The following is a 25,012-nucleotide window of genomic DNA, read 5'->3' on the forward strand; positions in this document are numbered from 1 at the left end:
TCCACACCACCAGCATCATGGTCCTCACCATACCAGGTCCACACCACCAGCATCACGGTCCTCAACCTTCCAGGTCCACACCACCAGCATCACGGTCCTCACCATACCAGGTCCACACCACCAGCATCATGGTCCTCAACATACCAGGTTTACACCACCAGCATCATGGTCCTCACCATACCTGGTCTTCACCACCAGCATCATGGTCCTCACCATACCAGGTCCACACCACCAGCATCATGGTCCTCACCATACCAGGTCCACACCACCAGCATCATGGTCCTCAACAAACCAGGTCTACACCACCAGCATCATGGTCCTCACCATACCTGGTCTTCACCACCAGCATCATGGTCCTCACCATACCAGGTCCACACCACCAGCATCATGGTCCTCACCATACCAGGTCGAAACCACCACTAGCTTCACGGTCCTCACCATAACAGGTCAATACCACCAGCATCACGGTCCTCACCATACCAGGTCTACACCACCAGCATCACGGTCCTCACCATACCAGGTCCACACCACTAGCATCATGGTCCTCACCATACCAGGTCCACACCACCACCAGCATCATGGTCCTCACCGTACCACACCACCAGCATCATTGTACTCATCATACTAGGTCCACACCACCACCAGCATCACGGTCCTCACCATAGCAGGTCCACACCACCAGCATCATGGTCCTCACCATACCAGGTCCACACCACCACCAGCATCATGGTCATCACCATACCAGGTCCACACCACCAGCATCATGGTCCTCACCATACCAGGTCCACACCACCACCAGCATCACGGTCCTCACCATACCAGGTCCACACCACCAACATCATGGTCCTCACCATACCAGGTCCACACCACCAGCATCATGGTCCTCACCATACCAGGTCCACACCACCACCAGCATCATGTTTCTCGCCATACCAGGTCCACACCACTAGCATCATGGTCCTCACCATACCAGGTCCACACCACCAGCATCATGGTCCTCACCGTATTAGGTCCACACCACAACCAGCATCATGGTCATCACCATAGCAGGTCCACACCACCAGCATCATGGTCCTCACCATACCAGGTCCACACCACCACCAGCATCACGGTCCTCACCATACCAGGTCCACACCACCAGCATCATGGTCCTTACCATACCAGGACCACACCACCACTAGCATCACGGTCCTCACCATACCAAGTCCACACCACCAGCATCACGGTCCTCACCATACCAGGTCCACACCACCAGCATAACGGTCCTCACCATACCAGGTTCACATCACCAGCATCATGGTCCTCACCGTACCATGTTCACACCACCAGCATCATGGTCCTCATCATACCAGGTCCACACCACCACCAGCATCACGGTCCTCACCATACCAGGTCCACACCACCAGCATCATGGTCCTCACCGTACCAGGTTTTCACCACCACCAGCATCATGGTCCTCACCATACCAGTTCCACACCACTAGCATCATGATCCTCACCATACCAGGTCCACACCACGAGCATCACGGTCCTCACCATACCAGTTCCACACCACCAACATCATGGTCCTCACCATACCAGGTCCACACCACCAGCATCATGGTCCTCACCATAACAGGTTCACATCACCAGCATCATGATCCTCACCATACCAGGTCCACACCACCACCAGCATCACGGTCCTCACCGAACCAGGTCCACGCCACCACCAGCATCACGGTCCTCACCGTACCAGGTCCACACCACAACCAGCATCATGGTCAACACCATACCAGGTTCACACCACCAGCATCATGGTCATCACCATACCAGGTCCACACCACCACCAGCATCACGGTCCTCACCGAACCAGGTCCACGCCACCACCAGCATCACGGTCCTCACCGTACCAGGTCCACACCACAACCAGCATCATGGTCAACACCATACCAGGTTCACACCACCAGCATCATGGTCATCACCATACCAGGTTCACACCACCAGCATCATGGTCCTCACCATACCAGGTCCACACCACCACCAGCATCACGGTCCTCACCGAACCAGGTCCACGCCACCACCAGCATCACGGTTCTCACCATACAAGGTCCACACCACCACCAGCATCATGGTCCTCATCATACCAGGTCCACACCATCAGCATCATGGTCCTCACCATACCTGGTCTTCACCACCTGCATCACGGTCCTCACCATACCAGGTCCATACCACCATGGGCCTCACTATAGAAGGTCCAAACCACCATGATCCTCACCATACAAGGTTCACACCACCATGGTCCTCACCATACCAGGTCCACACCACCAGCATCATGGTTCTCACCATACCAGGTCCATACCACCATGATCCTCACCATACAAGGTTCACACCACCATGGTCCTCACCATACCAGGTCCACACCACCAGCATCATGGTCCTCACCATACCAGGTCCACACCACCAGCATCATGGTCCTCAACCTTCCAGGTCCACACCACCAGCATCACGGTCCTCAACCTTCCAGGTCCACACCACCAGCATCATGGTCCTCACCATACTTGGTCCACACCACCAGCATCATGGACCTCACCATACCAGGTCCACACCACCACCAGCATCATGGTCCTCACCCTACCAGGTCCACACCACCAGCATAGCGGTCCTCACCATACCAGGTCCACACCACCAGCATCATGGTTCTCACCATACCAGGTCCACACCACCACCAGCATCATGGTCCTCACCATACCAGGTCCACACCACTAGCATCATGGTCTTCACCATACAAGGTCCACACCACCAGCATCACGGTCCTCTCCATACCAGGTCCACGCCACCACCAGCATCACGGTCCTCACCATACCAGGTGCACACCACCAGCATCATGGTCTTCACCAAACCTGGTCCACACCACCACCAGCATCATGGTCCTCACCTTACCAGGTCCACATCACCAGCATCATGGTCCTCACCATACCTGGTCTTCACCACCAGCATCATGGTCCTCACCATACCTGGTCTTCACCACCTGCATCACTTTCTTCACCATACCAGGCCCATACCACCATGGTCCTCATCATACCAGGTCCAAACCACCATGGTCCTCACCATACCAGGTCCACAACAAAAATTGTCCTCACCGTACCAGGTCCACACCACCAGCATCATGGTCCTCACCATACCAGGTCCATACCATCATAGTCCTCACCATACCAGGTCCACACCACCATGGTCCTCACAAAACCAGGACCACACCACCAGCATCATGGTCCTCACCATACCAGGTCCACATCACCAGCATCATGGTCCTCACAATACCAGGTCCACACTACCACCAGCATCTTGCTCCTCACCATACCAGGTCCATACCACCAGCATCACGGTCCTCACCATACCAGGTCCACACAACCAGTATCATGGTCCTCACCATACCAGGTCCACACCACCACCAGCATCATGGTCCTCACCATACCAGGTCCACACCACCAGCATCATGGTCCTCACCATACCAGGTCCACACGACCAGCATCACGGCCCTCACCATACCAGGTCCACGCCACCACCAGCATCACGGTCTTCACCATACCAGGTCAACGCCACCACCAGTATCATGGTCCTCACCATACCAGGTCCACACCACCAGCATCATGGTCCTCACCATACCAGGTCCACACAATCACTAGCATCACGATCCTCACCATACCAGGTCCACACCACCAGCATCATGGTCCTCACCATACCAGGTCCATACCACCAGCATCATGGTCCTCACCACCTGCATCACGGTCCTCACCATACCAGGTCCATACCACCATGGACCTCACCATACCAGGTCCAAACCACCATGGTCCTCACCATAACAGGTCCACACCACCATGGTCCTCACCACACCACCAGCATCATGGTCCTTACCATACCAGGTCCACACCACCAGCATCATGGTCCTCACCATATTTGGTCCACACCACCAGTATCACGGCCCTCACTATACCAGGTCCACGCCACCACCAGCATCACGGTCCTCACCATACCAGGTCAACGCCACCACCAGTATCATGGTCCTCACCATACCAGGTCCACACCACCAGCATCATGGTCCTCACCATACCAGGTCCACACCATCACTAGCATCACGATCCTCACCATACCAGGTCCACACCACCAGCATCATGGTCCTCACCATACCAGGTCCACACCATCAGCATCAAGGTCCTCACCATACCAGGTCCACACCACCAGCATCATGGTCTTCACCATACCAGGTCCACACCACCAGCATCATGGTCCTCACCATACCAGGTCCACACCTCCAGCATCATGGTCCTCACCATACCAGGTCCACACCAGCAGCATCATGGTCCTCACCGTAACAGGTTCACACCACCACCAGCATCACGGTCCTCACCATCCCAGGTACACACCACCAGCATCATGGTCCTCACCGTACCAGGTTATCACCACCACCAGCATCATGGTCCTCACCATACCAGGTCACCACCACTAGCATCATGGTCCTCACCATTCCAGGTCCACACCACGAGCATCACGGTCCTCACAATACCAGGTCCACACCACCAACATCATGGTCCTCACCATACCAGGTCCACACCACCAGCATCATGGTCCACACCACCAGCATCATGGTCCTCACCATACCAGGCCCACACCACTAGCATCATGGTCCTCACCATACCAGGTCCACACCACCAGCATCATGGTCCCCACCGTACCAGGTCCACACCACAACCAGCATCATGGCCATCACCATACCAGGTTCACACCACCAGCATCATGGTCCTCACCATACCAGGCCCACACAACCACCAGCATCACGGTCCTCACCATACCAGGTCAATACCACCAGCATCATGGTCCTCACCATATCAGGTCCACACCACCACCAGCATCATGGTCCTCACCGTACCAGGTCCACGCCACCACCAGCATCACGGTCCTCACCATACAAGGTCCACACCACCACCAGCATCATGGTCCTCACCATACCAGGTCCACACCACCAGCATCATGGTCCTCACCATACCTGGTCTTCACCACCTGCATCACGGTCCTCACCATACCAGGTCCATACCACCATGGGCCTCACCATACAAGGTCCAAACCACCATGATCCTCACCATACCAGGTCCACACCACCATGGTCCTCACCATACCAGGTCCACACCACCAGCATCACGGTCCTCTCCATACCAGGTCCACGCCACCACCAGCATCACGGTCCTCACCATACCAGGTCCACACCACCAGCATCACGGTTTTCTCCATACCAGGTCCACGCCACCACCAGCATCACGGTCCTCACCATACCAGGTCCACACCACCAGCATCATGGTCCTCACCATACCAGGTCCACACCACCAGCATCACGGTCCTCACCATACCAGGTCCACGCCACCACCAGCATCACGGTCCTCACCATACCAGGTGCAAACCACCAGCATCATGGTCCTCACCATACCAGGTCCACACCACCAGCATCACGGCCCTCACCATACCAGGTCCACGCCACCACCAGCATCACGGTCTTCACCATACCAGGTCAACGCCACCACCAGTATCATGGTCCTCACCATACCAGGTCCACACCACCAGCATCATGGTCCTCACCATACCAGGTCCACACCATCACTAGCATCACGATCCTCACCATACCAGGTCCACACCACCTGCATCACGGTCCTCACCATACCAGGTCCATACCACCATGGACCTCACCATACCAGGTCCAAACCACCATGGTCCTCACCATACCAGGTCCATACCACCATGGACCTCACCATACCAGGTCCAAACCACCATGGTCCTCACCATAACAGGTCCACACCACCATGGTCCTCACCATACCAGGTCCACACCAACAGCATCATGGTCCTCACCATACCAGGTCTACACCACCAGCATCATGGTCCTCACCATACTTGGTCCACACCACCAGCATCATGGTCCTCACCATACCAGGTCCACACCACCAGTATCACGGCCCTCACTATACCAGGTCCACGCCACCACCAGCATCACATTCCTCACCATACCAGGTCAACGCCACCACCAGTATCATGGTCCTCACCATACCAGGTCCACACCACCAGCATCATGGTCCTCACCATACCAGGTCCACACCATCACTAGCATCACGATCCTCACCATACCAGGTCCACACCACCAGCATCATGGTCCTCACCATACCAGGTCCACACCATCAGCATCAGGATCCTCACCATACCAGGTCCACACCACCAGCATCATGGTCTTCACCATACCAGGTCCACACCAGCAGCATCATTGTCCTCACCATACCAGGTCCACACCAGCAGCATCATGGTCCTCACCGTACAGGTCCACACCACCACCAGCATCACGGTCCTCACCATCCCAGGTCCACACCACCAGCATCATGGTCCTCACCGTACCAGGTTATCACCACCACCAGCATCATGGTCCTCACCATACCAGGTCACCACCACTAGCATCATGGTCCTCACTATACCAGGTCCACACCACGAGCATCACGGTCCTCACCATACCAGGTCCACACCACCAACATCATGGTCCTTACCATACCAAGTCCACACCACCAGCATCATCGTCCTCACCATACCAGGTCCACACCACTAGCATCATGGTCCTCACCATACCAGGTCCACACCACCAGCATCATGGTCCTCACCGTACCAGGTCCACACCACAACCAGCATCATGGTCATCACCATACCAGGTTCACACCACCAGCATCATGGTCCTCACCATACCAGGCCCACACCACCACCAGCATCACAGTCCTCACCATACCAGGTCAACACCACCAGCATCATGGTCCTCACCATATCAGGTCCACACCACCACCAGCATCATGGTCCTCACCGTACCAGGTCCACGCCACCATCAGCATCACGGTCCTCACCATACAAGGTCCACACCACCACCAGCATCATGGTCCTCACCATACCAGGTCCACACCACCAGCATCATGGTCCTCACCATACCTGGTCTTCACCACCTGCATCACGGTCCTCACCATACCAGGTCCATACCACCATGGACCTCACCATACCAGGTCCAAACCACCATGGTCCTCACCATAACAGGTCCACACCAATATGGTCCTCACCATACCAGGTCCACACCACCAGCATCATGGTCCTCACCATACCAGGTCCACACCACCAGCATCATGGTCCTCACCATACTTGGTCCACACCTCCAGCATCATGGTCCTCACCATACCAGGTCCACACCACCACCAGCATCATGGTCCTCTCCCTACCAGGTCCACACCACCAGCATCATGGTCCTCACCATACCAGGTCCACACCACCAGCATCACGGTCCTCTCCATACCAGGTCCACGCCACCACCAGCATCACGGTCCTCACAATACCATGTCCCCACCACCAACATCATGGTCCTCACCATACCAGGTCCACACCACCAGCATCATGGTCCTCAGCATACCAGGTACACGCCACCACCAGCATCACGGTCCTTACCATACCAGGTGCACACCACCAGCATCATGGTCTTCACCATACCTAGTCCACACCACCACCAGCATCATGGTCCTCACCATACCAGGTCCACACCACCAGCATCATGGTCCTCACCATACCTGGTATTCACCACCAGCATCATGGTCCTCACCATACCTGGTCTTCACCACCTGCATCACGGTCCTCACCATATCAGGTCCATACCACCATGGTCCTCATCATACCAGGTCCAAACCACCATGGTCCTCACCATACCAGGTCCACACCAAAAATGGTCCTCACCATACCAGGTCCACACCACCAGCATCATGGTCCTCACCATACCAGGTCCATACCATCATGGTCCTCACCATACCAGGTCCACACCACCATCGTCCTTCACAATACCAGGTCCACACCACCAGCATCATGGTCCTCACCATACCAGGTCCACACCATCAGCATCATGGTCCTCACCATACCAGGTCCACACTACCACCAGCATCTTGGTCCTCACCATACCAGGTCCACACCACCAGCGTCACGGTCCTCACCATACCAGGTCCACACCACCAGTATCGTGGTCCTCACCATACCAGGTCCACACCACCACCAGCATCATGGTCCTCACCATACCAGGTCCATACCACCAGCATCATGGTCCTCACCATACCAGGTCCACACCACCAGCATCATGGTCCTCACCATACCAGGTCAACGCCACCACCAGTATCATGGTCCTCACCATACCAGGTCCACAGCACCAGCATCATGATCCTCACCATACCAGGTCCACACCATCACCAGCATCACGATCCTCACCATACCAGGTCCACACCACCAGCATCATGGTCCTCACCATACCAGGTCCACACCACCAGCATCATGGTCCTCACCATACCAGGTCCACACCACCAGCATCATGGTCTTCACCATACCAGGTCCACACCTGTTGGATATTTCCAACACCGAATACAACATTGTTGTATTCTCATTACTTATTACTAACCATACTAATTATTGTAGTAAGTAAAATTAACAACTCGTAGAATTCTCATGTACTAATAATTCATCTGTGCAGTAGGCTAGAATTCTCACGTCACCTGACGCCAGTATTGCGTCAGATTTCCTTACAGTAAACACATTATATCCAATGTATGTGAGAATTAAATTCGATTCTCCATAATTAAGGCATTCTGTATGATAACTAATTGCAGACGAATTGATCTCTAACTAAAAGCCGAATAGAGCGTTGGAATCATAGCGTCTATCTCGTGATAAAGTTAACGTCACCAGTGAATGCCATGGGGAGACATTAATTCCTCTCCCTTATATATTTACGATTCTTAAATTGGTAAATAACAATATTTTCTTCCTCTAAATAATAAACCCGTCCAGTTTTCAACGTTTCAAGCGTAAATGCGAGAAATATTAATGTTCAAGACAATAATTTGTTTTATGAACGCGGACTCGGCGTGGGTAGAGGAAGGCCAGCTCAGTACATGTGGAGAGCCTTTCAGAGGCAGACCTGCCCTTACCGTACTCATAAGAAGACGCCATTGCCCAGCAACTAGGGCAGGCGTTATCCATCCTCAGATGAAAGTCGCCACTGTGAGGCGTGAATAACCTTGCAGATAGTATCTTCAGCTGATGCTGGTGTCGAATAAGGAGCCCTTTGACTTGGTTCTTGACGACACGTGACCAACCAGCGAAGCGCGTCACTATCCAGGATAGGGTTAACCAGAGCCTGGGACGGGAAGCACGGCAATCTTAATACTTATACAGTGCCCACAGCTAAGTATATTCTTTTATGTGATGCATCGGGTAAAAGGTTTAATAGTAGCAGGGTGATTGTCCTTTATGACGCACGATAACATCTAATAACAGGTGATTAAAATTTGTCACCTGTAACTCTTAATTTTCTTGAATATATAGATTCAGTAGGTAAATCAGTTACTACTGTAAAATATTTGTCTTGCAGCACGAGAAAAGAATTCTCCATGCTGCCTTCTCCCATGTTAACCCGTTCCACTCGTCAGTCAACCGAGTCCAGAGAATAAGAGGAACTTCCATGGCTTTCTAAAGGAATCTTCATTAAGCTAAGATTTATTTCCTTTTATGATTCTATTGCAATTTCTTGTGTGCAGAATTCTTTGGGATTAATATGTGGTTTACTGTAATTCATTACTATGCTCATAATCTATGTTCCCCTTTATGGTAATGATATCAGTTTCAATATTATTTTTATAGGATTAGATTATTATTAATTGAATTAGTGAACGAACCACACTAATTCCTGGACGTACTTACCTCCAGTAATAACCCCCCAATGTAGGTGTTTGAGGTTTGTTTCATTTAATTATACAGCCCATTAATTATTTCTATGATCATATTTTCTAGTTTTTATCCATAGTTACTGGTTTCATCTAGGAATTATCTAATGATCAGAAATTCTCAGTTTCCCTCTTTACTATAAAAGCGGGTGGTCCTTCGTAATTTAATTTACTACATTAATATTTAAATAATCATTTTCAAGCCCCAAATATCCCACATTATGGTCCTTATCGAACCGGATGGGCATTAAATTTATAATTAAATTATTAACCATTAATAACTAATCCTTGTGTGATAGAAGCTAGACTAACTATTTAATTAATTGTGTCAACTAACAGTGTAACACATCAGTTAGCCTTGATCACACTAACATATTGCTACTTTCACCTCATGTATAAGGTAGCTTTAGTGGGTCATAGCCAATTACCCACAACACTTAGACCTATACCTCACACCGAGGTGAGAATCTTTAGGTCACCAGGAGCAACAGCTCATAACTTTTATAATAACCCCACCCTAACACCTGCGTTAGAGTGGCCTCACCATCTAACCATTATATACTTAGGTGGTAATGACATCCACCCCACTCGTCATCCAGCCGAGGTGATCAAACACCTCAAAGCCATAATTTCTTCTTTCAAGCTCATCAGTGAATCAGTAGTATTCACATTAGTGGAACCTCGCCAACCAAGTCAAGATAATCGTTGGGGAGTAACTCCGGAATACTACCTGAGAGCTGCTAAGTACATAAATTTCAGGCTGAAAAAGCGAGTGAGATTGGATGCCACATATATCCAATTTACAGCCAGACCTTACAGACAGAACCTGACCAGAGATGGGGTACATTTGTCAGGGGAATCTAGGTTGCATGTGGTTGACAAGTTAATTAACACCATCAACCATCACAAAAGGCTGTGGCTAGCAAGCCAAACTTAACTGTACATAATTGTTCACCTGTGTGTGCAAGAGCACTCTTATAAAACAAAAAACCCAAAAATACAGCACAACTATATTCACCTTATTGCACCACAATAATCTTTACCCATGTTATTAGGTAGAATTTAGGCTGAGATTGTGCTGAATTTGGTACAAGCCCAGACTAAATAATTTTATAGTTCTTAGTTAGGAATTATTACGACTAGATCTAAACTAGTCAGTGTTGTATGTATTATATTATATGTGCTGACCCTATGCAGGGTGGGATTAATTTTTGAGATAACTCTGATTGGAGTGTCTCCATAATATTTCTCTTGTATGCATTATTTTGTGTATTGCTGGATTCTCTCCATTAACTCTGATGGTGATATGGATGAGCTAACCGGACGAGAACTAATGGTGAAGTTCAGACAGTGCACGAAATATCTAGCTATTTGTTGTTAGGTAGGTAAGTACATTCAACCTCAAGTGAGGTAAAATATAAAGTAGTCACCTTAAATTAGGCTACAATTAATGTTACCTGTTCACTAATGAACAAGTATCCAAGCTTCATTAGTAATACATATACTAACACTGTGAAGTTTGAACCTTAGCCCAACATGGCTACTCCTGAACAATTGAGGAGAACCTACATTGGCCTTAAAGGTCACTTGACCAGATTAATTAATAAGGCTGAGGGCTTAACTAAAGATAATCACATTGACTCTTATCACTAAGAGTCATTAGTTAGATTGGCTGATCTGAAATTTGATCAAGTCAGATCTGCAGGTCAATCATACTTTGATCTGCTAAATACTGTAGAAACTGATCCTGATGAAGCAAGCCAAATTGTAGACGACATCTCCCAATATGAAGAGGAGACTCAAGATAAAATTTTCTAAATTAGCCAAACAGTCTGGATCCAATACCAGCAACACTGGGTCTCACTTCAATAATCACTTACCCGAGGTTCGTTTACCTACTCTAGACTTGCCCACCTTTTCAGGATTAGATACAGAAAATTGGGACAATTTTTGGACTTCCTTTGAAGTTCACATCCATAAGAAACAGTCTCTAGACAAAGTTTCTAAATTTTCATACCTGCTCAGTCTTCTCACAGGAGAGGCTAAAAAGGTCATACATAACCTTACTCTTGATGAGAGTAATTATGAGGAAGCTATAAAACTCCTGAAGTTGAACTATTGCAACAAAGAGTTAAGTATAGCTACCCTTTATTATCAATTACTAGATCTGAATGCACCAAACAGTAGACCAGAGTCACTTCAAAGCTTCAGACTAGAAGTAGAGTCTCTAGTAAAGGCCTTAGGTACCAAGGTTAATATACCTAGTTCTGAATGGTCTATCAAGCTATTGTTACAGAGGAAATTACCTCGAAATGTCTTGACAGAGCTCTGCTCACATTATAATACTGAGTTTCTTACTCTCGATCAGATTTTCGAGGGGTTGAGGATCACAGTTAATAGGTTAAAGACTCATGACAAAATTAAACCTGAGTCTAAACCAATTAATACTGATATTTCAGTCAAACCTAAACAGACTCCAAGTAAGTCTAATAAATATAAATCCAAACCTACTCCATACACTAAGAAAAGAAGTGGAAATGTAGGTACATATTCAGTATCTCCTTCAGAGATAACCAATGACGTATCTATTAAAGAGACTAAGTCTATTAACCAGAGAAAGTGTCTGTTCTGCAGTCAGGAACACACCACTTACCAATGCTCTGCTTATCCTACGTATAATGCTAGAGTTAAAAGGTTACAGGAATTGCACAAATGCATGGGTTCTCATGATCCCAAGAAATGTGTAGTACCACTACGTACCTGCAACCGTTGTAACCAAGGTGTACACCACTACGCCTTATGTAGAAAATCTTCTACACCAACCATGACCACTGGAGAGAATTGTGCTAATTCTACTACAGTGCAATATTGTAAAGTACATCACGAAGTGAATGTACTTGCTACTGAGTCAGGCAATAATACTACTTTGCCTACCGCTCAACTTAAATTAATAAACCGAAGATCTAGAATTAACACGAGGGGTCTTTTTGACCAAGGTTCACAAAAAACCTTCATTACACAACAGTTGGTAGATGAGTTAAATTTAAAAACCTACCAAAAGTGTGAAGTTAAACATTTCTGGTTTCCTGTCAAATAGTGGACCTCGTGACTACAAGGTAGTCAAATTACTAGTTAAATTAGGATCCTCTACTAGCCCAATCCATGCGGTGGTAGTGGATAAGATTCCTACGGACCTGCAGGTCACAGGATTAGCTCGCACTGCGAGACACCTTAAGCGAAACCGCATGAGGCTAGCGGATCATAAAATAAATTCCGATTGCCTCACAGATATTGGAATATTAATAGGCGCGGATCATTATTACAAGTTTATAACTGGATGCACTAGACAACATGGTATGAATTTGTTGTCGTCCGCAGGGGGCAAATTGCTCACAGGACCCGTGCTTTTCAGACAAGGTCCAGCGTCCACAAACCAACAAACCAATAATGTAATTGTGGCGTGACTAGGCTTATAGCAGTCACCCCTACGCTTCAGGGAAATAGCCGAGGACATTGAGTCTGACCCACCAATACATCGTTTGTGGGATTTAGATACGTTAGGCATCATCCCTGAGCAACCAAGTCCTGATGATACGTGGACTTACCAGCAATATCTGGATACAGTTGTCTACTCAAATAAACAATACTGGGTAAGACTCCCATGGAAGTTAGATCATCCCCAACTTCCAGTGAATTATTTTATGGCAGCCTTACAATTGCAGTCTCAATTAACACGACTACAGAAGCAGCCAGACAAACTAACCATGTATCACCAACTTATCCAACAACAACTTAACAATAAGTTCATTGAAGTTGTTGAACACGATGACCGAAAAACAGGTCATTATTTACCTCACCATGCTGTGGTGAAAGACTCATTGACAACACCTATTCGTATTGTCTTTAACTGCAGTGCTAAAGTAAAGCCGGGCAGTGTGTCTTTAAATGAATGTCTCCAAACGGGACCTAGCCTAACACAAAGGCTACATGACGTGTTGTTACGATTTCGCACAGGCATTTTTGCCTACACAGCTGACATCAGCAAAGCCTTTCTCCGAGTAGGATTACAGGAGGAAGATCGTGACTACACAAAATTCCTCTGGTTCAAGGATCCACTGGATCCTAATAGTGAATTAATCACCTATCAGTTTGCCTCCGTATTATTTGGTGCTACGTCCTCACCGTTTCTTTTGCAAGCCACATTAGACACTCATTTGAGGAAATCAAATAGCCCTTATAAGGCAACCATTAGCGACAACTTGTATGTCGACAATTTCCAGGGGACAACTAATGATCAAGCTGATCTGGTAGAAATCTACCATGAGGCTAACCGAGAACTGTTAGGAGCCAATATGCCTCTACAGTCATGGGCCTCAAATAATAAACTGCTTAACCAGTTAATCGAGAAAGAATTTCCAGATTATCAGGTACCCAGTAAATTAAAAGTTCTAGGCGTGGAATGGAACACCAGCACTGACGAGATGAATGTCAAGTCAGTGCAAACTGATAATTCAACCCTTACCATGAGAACACTGCTCTCATTTGTCAGTCAACCATTTGACCCTTTAGGCTTACTTAGTCCTATATTAATAAGGGGCAAACTCCTAATGCAGGAGTGCTGGCAGCAACATATGGGATGGGATGATCCGTTATCAAGTGAGTTACAAGCCAAATGGCAAATACTCTCAACGGATTTTAATCAGTTAGGCCTTTTGAAATTTCCTCGGAATGCTTCAGGACCAAACTTACCCACCAATTTGCACGTTTTTTGCGATGCCTCTTGCAAAGCGTATGGCGCAGCAGCCTATTTAGTTAACAGTGCTCAATCAATTTTACTCACATCAAAAGCAAGAGTTGCTCCCATCAAGAAGAGATCCTTACCTCAGATGGAGTTGACTGCATTGCTAGTGGGAGTAAGATTGGCCCATTGCCTGGCAAAGACACTCAGTAATATCCACTTTGGTGAGATTGTAGTGTGGTCAGACAACGAGGCAGTCTTACAATGGGTAAGAAACAATAACAACAAAACTCCTTACGTCAGTAATCGCGTCAGGGAGATTCATGATTTATCCGCAGGATATAAGTTTAGACATGTCCCTACTAAGGACAATCCTGCAGATTATTTATCAAGAGGATTGACATTAAAACAACTTGTCAAGTCTTCGCTGTGGTTCAATGGACCTTCATGGCTTGTTGGTGGTCAGTGGCCCAAACAATAGCCACAAGTCATAGTGACCAATATCACCACTCCCATGAAGGAACCAGAGCCTCAGCGAATATTAGCCATTGATCCTCATCATTATTCCAACTTAAGCAAATTGTTACGAGTGACTGCGCACGTGTTTGATTTCCTTACTAAAGTAGGAATTCGACATAAATTTCCCAATCCTGTCCACTATTGGATCAAGCGTGCACAGAAAGAGACTTACGCAAACGAATTTGAGAATCTTCCGGATAAACTCAGTAAGTCTCTGGGCATCTGGTACGATGTCAACACTCACAACATACTACGATGTGGAGGACGTTTGCTACATGCAAAGATTGACTTAGACACTAAGAATCCAATTCTTTTACCTCGTCACCACATCATAACTAAACTTCTTGTCTTACATCACCATCAATATGGTACACTACATGGTGGAGTTTTAGATACTCTCACCGACCTTAGACAAAAGTACTGGCTTCCTCAAGGTCGTCAGACTGTTAAGACCATTATTAAATCTTGTGTAATCTGTAAGAGATACGACGCTAGAGTCTGTCCTTACCCAGGACCTCCCCCACTCCCAGAAGAGCGAGTGGTTCATTTTCGTCCTTTCGAAACCACTGGAGTTGATTATACAGGAGCCTTACTCCTCACTGGTAACCCAGATAATATACCAGTGAAGGCGTACATTTGTCTCTTTACATGTGCTACAACCAGAGGCGTGCACTTAGAGGTCACCCCAGACATGAGTGCTGAAGCTTTCATTCAAGCTTTCCGCAGATTTGCTGCCCGCCGATCATGTCCTAGATTAATGATATCAGACAACGGATCTAATTTTGTGGCAGGAGAAAGTTGTTTGCGAGAAGTCTGGAACCACCCTGAAGTACAGACAGTCTTACAAAGAAGACAATGTCACTGGAAATTCATAGCACCGAGAGCCCCTTGGCAAGGTGGATTCTATGAGCGAATGGTAGGCACAGTCAAGAAGTGTCTAAGGAAAACTTTACACCGACAAAAGGTCAGTTACTCAGAACTCCAAACCATTGTTGTGGAAATCGAGGCGCGAGTCAATAACCGCCCAATCACCTACCTGTCTGATGATTACACCCAGAGAGAACCACTGAGCCCCTCTCACTTGATCCATGGAGGTCTTCTGAGCCCTCTCATCCCTTTAGCCGAAGAGGACCCTGTAGACCCGTCCCATGTGACCAGAGGAGACTTGGTGGAAAGCTACCAACATCTTTCTAGAGTTATTAACAGGTGGAATGAGGTGTGGACTCGAGAGTACCTCACAGCTCTACGAGAGTACCACTACGGAGCTTCGAGCCCTTACAATAAGGTGCAATTAAAACCGGGAGACCTAGTACTAGTCGACAGTGATGGACCAAGGTCCGAGTGGCCTATAGGTAAAATTGTCACCATTCATCCAGATCGACAAGGTGTCCTAAGAGTGGTTAAAGTCTTATGCAGAGGCAACACTACTCTTAAAAACTTTAGAGAAGCTGGTTCCCCTTGAACTGACTGAACAAGAATATCAGCCAGATCCAGTTTCCCCAATAATTTCAGAGGACAATGAATTTGTTCCTCCAAGCAACCGCCCCACTAGAGCTGCAGCTCAACAATGTAGGTGGAATTTGCAAGCCTATTACCACTCTGAAGAAGAATAATTTCCTTCACTTCCCACTGAGATAACTAAGATGAAACTACGATGTGATATCACGTAACAAAACATTACACGTCACTATGACCCAGGATATCGCATCACCGTAGATTCTGTTAGTTTAAATTGGGTGAGTTAAATTCTATGAATATTGTGTAGGCTACAAACAATATGTTTCAGTTGACATGTAAATAGCAAGACTCAAGTTCTTGTAAGTCCTTGATAAATCCGGGACGTTCGTTATGTGTATACTAACATACTAACATATTAACATACTAATGTATTAATCTTTATATCACTTCGGGATAGGTCAGTACAACACAGTACACTACGACCCTAGAATCCTCCCCCCGGAGTTATGTTGGATATTTCCAACACCGAATACAACATTGTTGTATTCTCATTACTTATTACTAACCATACTAATTATTGTAGTAAGTAAAATTAACAACACGTAGAATTCTCATGTACTAATAATTTCATCTGTGCAGTAGGCTAGAATTCTCACGTCACCTGACTTCAGTATTGCGTCAGATTACCATGGTCCTCATCATACCAGGTCCAAACCACCATGGTCCTCACCATACCAGGTCCACACCAAAAATGGTCCTCACCATACCAGGTCCACACCACCAGCATCATGGTCCTCACCATACCAGGTCCATATTATCATGGTCCTCACCATACCAGGTCCACACCACCATCGTCCTTCACAATACCAGGTCCACACCACCAGCATCATGGTCCTCACCATACCAGGTCCACACCATCAGCATCATGGTCCTCACCATACCAGGTCCACACCACCAGCATCATGGTCCTCACCATACCAGGTCCACACCATCAGCATCATGGTCCTCACCATACCAGGTCCACACTACCACCAGCATCTTGGTCCTCACCATACCAGGTCCACACCACCAGCGTCACGGTCCTCACCATACCAGGTCCACACCACCAGTATCGTGGTCCTCACCATACCAGGTCCACACCACCACCAGCATCATGGTCCTCACCATACCAGGTCCATACCACCAGCATCATGGTCCTCACCATACCAGGTCCACACCACCAGCATCATGGTCCTCACCATACCAGGTCAACGCCACCACCAGTATCATGGTCCTCACCATACCAGGTCCACAGCACCAGCATCATGATCCTCACCATACCAGGTCCACACCATCACCAGCATCACGATCCTCACCATACCAGGTCCACACCACCAGCATCATGGTCCTCACCATACCAGGTCCACACCACCAGCATCATGGTCCTCACCATACCAGGTCTGTGGGAACCGACCTGTGAGATTTATATTTATTTAATTTATATGAATTTATATTTACGTTAATTTATATACTTCGATAGCAATTTGTATAATGTTAAGTGGACTGTATTTCTGCAATAATCTCATAATCTCACAAATCGATCCTCTACACATTAGGGGGGTTTATATTTATATATATGCAGCCAATCAAACTACAGTAATAGCTACATACATTGATGAGGTTCCTTATCTTATAGTACAGCAGGTTAGTCCACCAGGTATAACTAGGGTGTAGACACCAAATTATCCTCTTTGAGGCAGCTTCCTCACCCAGTAACTGGTGCACAAAGTCTTCCATCCTCGTCTTGACCTGTCAAAAGTGCGCTAGCTGTGAAGCCAGAATCCTATATATGACAAGTATATCAGAGAAAACAGTACATGGAACATGAAGACCTGGCTTAATTACCTTTAGTATGAGGCGATTTCGCGTTCTAACCGGGTCACCCTATATAATGACATTAATGGCCACTAATGATAGATAATGGGTTTCGGAAAGAACACTTAACTTGATTTGTTGACAGCGTGTTGACACATGGTACACCTTTGGTATCCATAACACTACGTCCAAGTAAAATTAACAGGAGCCGAATTTGCTCCCGTGTGAGCCTCTGGTCTCGTATAAACAACAATGGCTGCCCTCCTTCCTCACTCACGCCTGGCCTACTTTGTCCAGATTTCAGAAAGTGATAGAAGGGTCACATTTACTCTACTTTAATATTGATAATTAAGTTAATTTATATAAGATGTTTTTATGATGGTAAAGTCCAAAGACTAATGTATTTAAGAACAATTCCCAGCAGAATAGCTGGTGAATTATAATAGTATGTGGTGATGATATCCCGTTTTCTATAGACGGTAATTCCACTACAAGTTACGTTTTCTATGGGTAACTTGTTTATACAACACAGCTCTTATCTGTCTGTATGATATTATTATTAAATGGTGTCGGATTTTCCGACATAATTCCCCAGGGGGCTGCTCACGGGTCGAAGTCCTAATTAGAACAGACGAACACCGATACTCCTCCTTCGAATTATTAGATTAATTTGATGTTAGTAGTTAGTAATCACACATTTGTGTGTCTGTTCGTACAGGACGGATGTCCCGTACTAGAGTTGCAGGGGTTAGAAGTCTAATGCGATTTCATTTCCCTGTCAACTCTTGAAAGGCTAATATTCAAGCCTTATTACATATTATTTAACCCAGAAGACTGAATGTGATCAAGTACTACAGTCAAGTATGATTCAGGGACTGCAGTGAGATCAGTGACATTAGATATAACTTGAAGTTTCTTCAGGTAACTAGTCACTGATATATAAACACTGAGGCCCATTGAATACATCTTGATTAAATAATAAATGTATCAAATCAGTCATCAGATTTATTGGGGTTTAATTTAGTTAATTGATTCAGAAGACTGAATAGCTCATCATTAAAGTAAAGTATGGTTCTGAGACTGCAGTGGGTTCAGTGACATTGGTCGCAGTGACTTGTAGCTGTTTTAGGCTACTGTTCACTGATTTGCCACTGAGGCCTCATGAACTCATCTTCAGCTTTAAATGATGATACTAACATCAACTTCTGTTGGTATAGTCAGCTGTAATCTCCTTAGTATAATGCTACTGGAGAAATATAATCAGCTGACAAATTTAGATTTCTACTGGTATTGTTTATCTGCAGTCATAGGTCTCCTCAGGCTTGATACTGGGCCTGAGAGTAATTTACCTCCTGCAGAGTTTAACATGGTTATGCCCTGATATTTAGTAGGGCTACCGATGAATCGATGACAATAGTCTGTCCCTACAAGGAGACCGAAGTCGGTGAGGTGATCAGACTTAATATTATCTGCCAATTTTATTCCTCTATTTCTCAGGAATTTGGCTGTTGCTCTCAGACCTTGAACTTGTAGGTCTACTGGTATTTTGTCCACCACAATGGCTTGTACTCGACAGACGTACCTGCCTAAGCGTACTGATGGTTGTACCACCTGGTAGACTTGAGGTCCTGCATCTGTTACAAACCCTGAGATGTTGAATGACATCTGGGCTACAGGCCTTAATTGTAGTTCATCTGCCAGCTTTTTAGTGACATATGTTCTCTGGGATCCTTGGTCAAACAACCCACGGGTATGGACCTTGGCCCTCTTATTCAGGATGGTAATTTGGGCAGTAGGCAAAGTCGTATTACCTTTAGACTTTGCCGATTGGACACTCTTTGTTTGTTGCACCTTGCAGTACTGTACTGAGGTGGGAATGCTATCTTCCACCTTGGGTCTTGAATACGTTAATTTCGTATATTTGCACAGTGCTGCATGGTGCCTACCTCTTCTACACCTGTTGCAGGTGTTGAATTGGGTATCACAATAGTCTATGTTGTGTGACTTGAGACACCTTGCACATCTCCCTAATTCCTGGAGTCGCTCCATACGAGTGTCTCTGGTTGGATAATTAGCACAACAGTATGTTGAATGTTTCTTTTTGCAGAACATACATGTTCCCCAGCCTACTGCACGTTTGGAAGTTACCGGTTTGGGTGAACTAGAAACAGTAGGCTTGGAGGAGGATGCTGCATTGTCAGATTTTCTGCAAATTGATGTTTGAGTAATTGATTGATGTTTATTTGGGGTAGTTGTTTTACCCTTTAATTGACTCTTATTTTCTATTTCTGAAGGCTTGCAAGAGGCTTTAACTTCCTCATTTGCTCGTCGTTTGTTTATGATGGAATGTAAACCTTCAGTGATGTCCTGTACTGTCAGGATGGTGTTATGTTGATGTGCATATAATTCATCTAGTATATCGCTGGACAATTTTCGTTGAAGGACTACTTTGGTCATCCATTCACTAGTAGTTATATCAACCTTAAGACTGAATATTCTTAGTAGTGACTCAAACTCCATGCTGAAGGATTGTAATGAGTCAGCAGTCTGATCAGGTTGAGGTAAATCCAGCAATTGTAGTACTAGATGTATGACAGTTTTCTCATTGCCAGCATTATCCATACTGGCTAGTTGGTGAAGCCTTGTGGGGCTTGTACTTGGGCTGCTCATAATACTGAACAAGCACTGATGGTAGCCTAGGGTCAAATTCTGAACTCACTAGGCAATAATCCTACCTCTACTAGAGGTTAGCACTTAAAATTAATACACATTATATATATACAATCATACACACTAATGATTTGAGTGATAAACCAGTGTCATTGGAAGTACCTTTAGGTTAGCTCTTCTATATCACCCTAGGATGGTAGAGACACTAATTAATCACTCAAAGGTGTAATGATCATAAGTAAATTATTATATATACACAACTCAACTCGAGTTGATAAAAATTACACCCAAAATAGGGTCTGGACCATTCATTAATGGTGTTAGATTATTGAATATAGTACAACTGACTATAGTAATAATGGGACTAGGATGAACGATAATAGTTCAACTAGTCAAAGGTTAATATCCTACCCTGTTGTGGGTTGGCAATTAGTAAATATTATACTGTGAACACTAGTGCAATATATTAAATAATTCTCTATTTTGGAGAAATAATATACACAATTATTGTTAATAGCCTCTTAATTAGCCTCTATGAAACTTCTAATATTATCAAGAAGTATTAAATATTATTAGTGACCTCGCGAAATAAACTCCACAAAATTCGTAGATAATCTCTCGCGAAATGTAACACCACGAAATCCGTGAACAATCTCGCGACACAGTCACTAATTTGGCTGGTTTCTATATTAGCGCTGTCATTTCACGAAATAACACGCCACCAAATATCTGTGGGTGTGCATGAAACCGCTGACGAAGCTGAACTGGGCTGAGGGAGGCTCCTGAGCTCCCACGAGGCTTCGCCGCTGTCTTTGACTGGCTGGCCTTTGTTTAAATAACACTGCACTAGTATATTTAATGAATCCACTGGATAACTGGTTCATCCGGTACTAAGATGACCAAATGTGGGTTCATAGGACCAAATATTCCGGTTCCGAAGGTCCAAATAATCCGGTTCGAAGGACCAAATAATGTGGGAACCGACCTGTGAGATTTATATTTATTTAATTTATATGAATTTATATTTACGTTAATTTATATACTTCGATAGCAATTTGTATAATGTTAAGTGGACTGTATTTCTGCAATAATCTCATAATCTCACAAATCGATCCTCTACACATTAGGGGGGTTTATATTTATATATATGCAGCCAATCAAACTACAGTAATAGCTACATACATTGATGAGGTTCCTTATCTTATAGTACAGCAGGTTAGTCCACCAGGTATAACTAGGGTGTAGACACCAAATTATCCTCTTTGAGGCAGCTTCCTCACCCAGTAACTGGTGCACAAAGTCTTCCATCCTCGTCTTGACCTGTCAAAAGTGCGCTAGCTGTGAAGCCAGAATCCTATATATGACAAGTATATCAGAGAAAACAGTACATGGAACATGAAGACCTGGCTTAATTACCTTTAGTATGAGGCGATTTCGCGTTCTAACCGGGTCACCCTATATAATGACATTAATGGCCACTAATGATAGATAATGGGTTTCGGAAAGAACACTTAACTTGATTTGTTGACAGCGTGTTGACACATGGTACACCTTTGGTATCCATAACACTACGTCCAAGTAAAATTAACAGGAGCCGAATTTGCTCCCGTGTGAGCCTCTGGTCTCGTATAAACAACAATGGCTGCCCTCCTTCCTCACTCACGCCTGGCCTACTTTGTCCAGATTTCAGAAAGTGATAGAAGGGTCACATTTACTCTACTTTAATATTGATAATTAAGTTAATTTATATAAGATGTTTTTATGATGGTAAAGTCCAAAGACTAATGTATTTAAGAACAATTCCCAGCAGAATAGCTGGTGAATTATAATAGTATGTGGTGATGATATCCCGTTTTCTATAGACGGTAATTCCACTACAAGTTACGTTTTCTATGGGTAACTTGTTTATACAACACAGCTCTTATCTGTCTGTATGATATTATTATTAAATGGTGTCGGATTTTCCGACAAGGTCCACACCACCAGCATCATGGTCTTCACCATACCAGGTCCACACCTGTTGGATATTTCCAACACCGAATACAACATTGTTGTATTCTCATTACTTATTACTAACCATACTAATTATTGTAGTAAGTAAAATTAACAACTCGTAGAATTCTCATGTACTAATAATTCATCTGTGCAGTAGGCTAGAATTCTCACGTCACCTGACGCCAGTATTGCGTCAGATTTCCTTACAGTAAACACATTATATCCAATGTATGTGAGAATTAAATTCGATTCTCCATAATTAAGGCATTCTGTATGATAACTAATTGCAGACGAATTGATCTCTAACTAAAAGCCGAATAGAGCATTGGAATCATAGCGTCTATCTCGTGATAAGGTTAACGTCACCAGTGAATGCCATGGGGAGACATTAATTCCTCTCCCTTATATATTTACGATTCTTAAATTGGTAAATAACAATATTTTCTTCCTCTAAATAATAAACCCGTCCAGTTTTCAACGTTTTAAGCGTAAATGCGAGAAATATTAATGTTCAAGACAATAATTTGTTTTATGAACGCGGACTCGGTGTGGGTAGAGGAAGGCCAGCTCAGTACACGTGGAGAGCCTTTCAGAGGCAGACCTGCGCTTACCGTACTCATAAGAAGACGCCATTGCCCAGCAACTAGGGCAGGCGTTATCCATCCTCAGATGAAAGTCGCCACTGTGAGGCGTGAATAACCTTGCAGATAGTATCTTCAGCTGGTGCTGGTGTCGAATAAGGAGCCCTTTGACTTGGTTCTTGACGACACGTGACCGGCCAGCGAAGCGCGTCACTATCCAGGATAGGGTTAACCAGAGCCTGGGACGCGAAGCACGGCAATCTTAATACTTATACAGTGCCCAGAGCTAAGTATATTCTTTTATGTGATGCATCGGGTAAAAGGTTTAATAGTAGCAGGGTGATTGTCCGTTATGATGCATGATAACATCTAATAACAGGTGATTAAAATTTGTCACCTGTAACTCTTAATTTTCTTGAATATATAGATTCAGTAGGTAAATCAGTTACTACTGTAAAATATTTGTCTTGCAGCACGAGAAAAGAATTCTCCATGCTGCCTTCTCCCATGTTAACCCGTTCCACTCGTCAGTCGACCGAGTCCAGAGAATAAGAGAAACTTCCATGGCTTTCTAAAGGAATCTTCATTAAGCTAAGATTTATTTCCTTTTATGATTCTATTGCAATTTCTTGTGTGCAGAATTCTTTGGGATTAATATGTGGTTTACTGTAATTCATTACTATGCTCATAATCTATGTTCCCCTTTATGGTAATGATATCAGTTTCAATATTATTTTTATAGGATTAGATTATTATTAATTGAATTAGTGAACGAACCACACTAATTCCTGGACGTACTTACCTCCAGTAATAACCCACCAATGTAGGTGTTTGAGGTTTGTTTCATTTAATAATACAGCCCATTAATTATTTCTATGATCATATTTTCTAGTTTTTATCCAGAGTTACTGGTTTCATCTAGGAATTATCTAATGATCAGAAATTCTCAGTTTCCCTCTTTACTATAAAAGCGGGTGGTCCTTCGTAATTTAATTTACTACATTAATATTTAAATAATCATTTTCAAGCCCCAAATATCCCACAACACCACCAACATCATGGTCCTCACCATACCAGGTCCACACCTCCAGCATCATGGTCCTCACCATACTAGGTCCACACCACCAGCATCACGGTCCTCACAATACCAGGTCCACACCACCAGCATCATTGCCCTCACCATACCAGGTCCACACCACCACCAGCATCATGGTCCTCACCATACCAGGTCGACACCACCAGCATCACGGTCCTCACCATACCAGGTCCACACCACCAGCATCATGGCCCTCACCATACCAGGTCCACACCACCACCAGCATCACGGTCATCACCATACCAGGTCCACATCACCACCAGCATCACGGTCCTCACAATAGCAGGTCCACACCACCACCAGCAT

This window comes from Procambarus clarkii, chromosome 83 (assembly GCF_040958095.1).
Source record: "Procambarus clarkii isolate CNS0578487 chromosome 83, FALCON_Pclarkii_2.0, whole genome shotgun sequence".
NCBI lineage: Eukaryota > Metazoa > Arthropoda > Malacostraca > Decapoda > Cambaridae > Procambarus > Procambarus clarkii.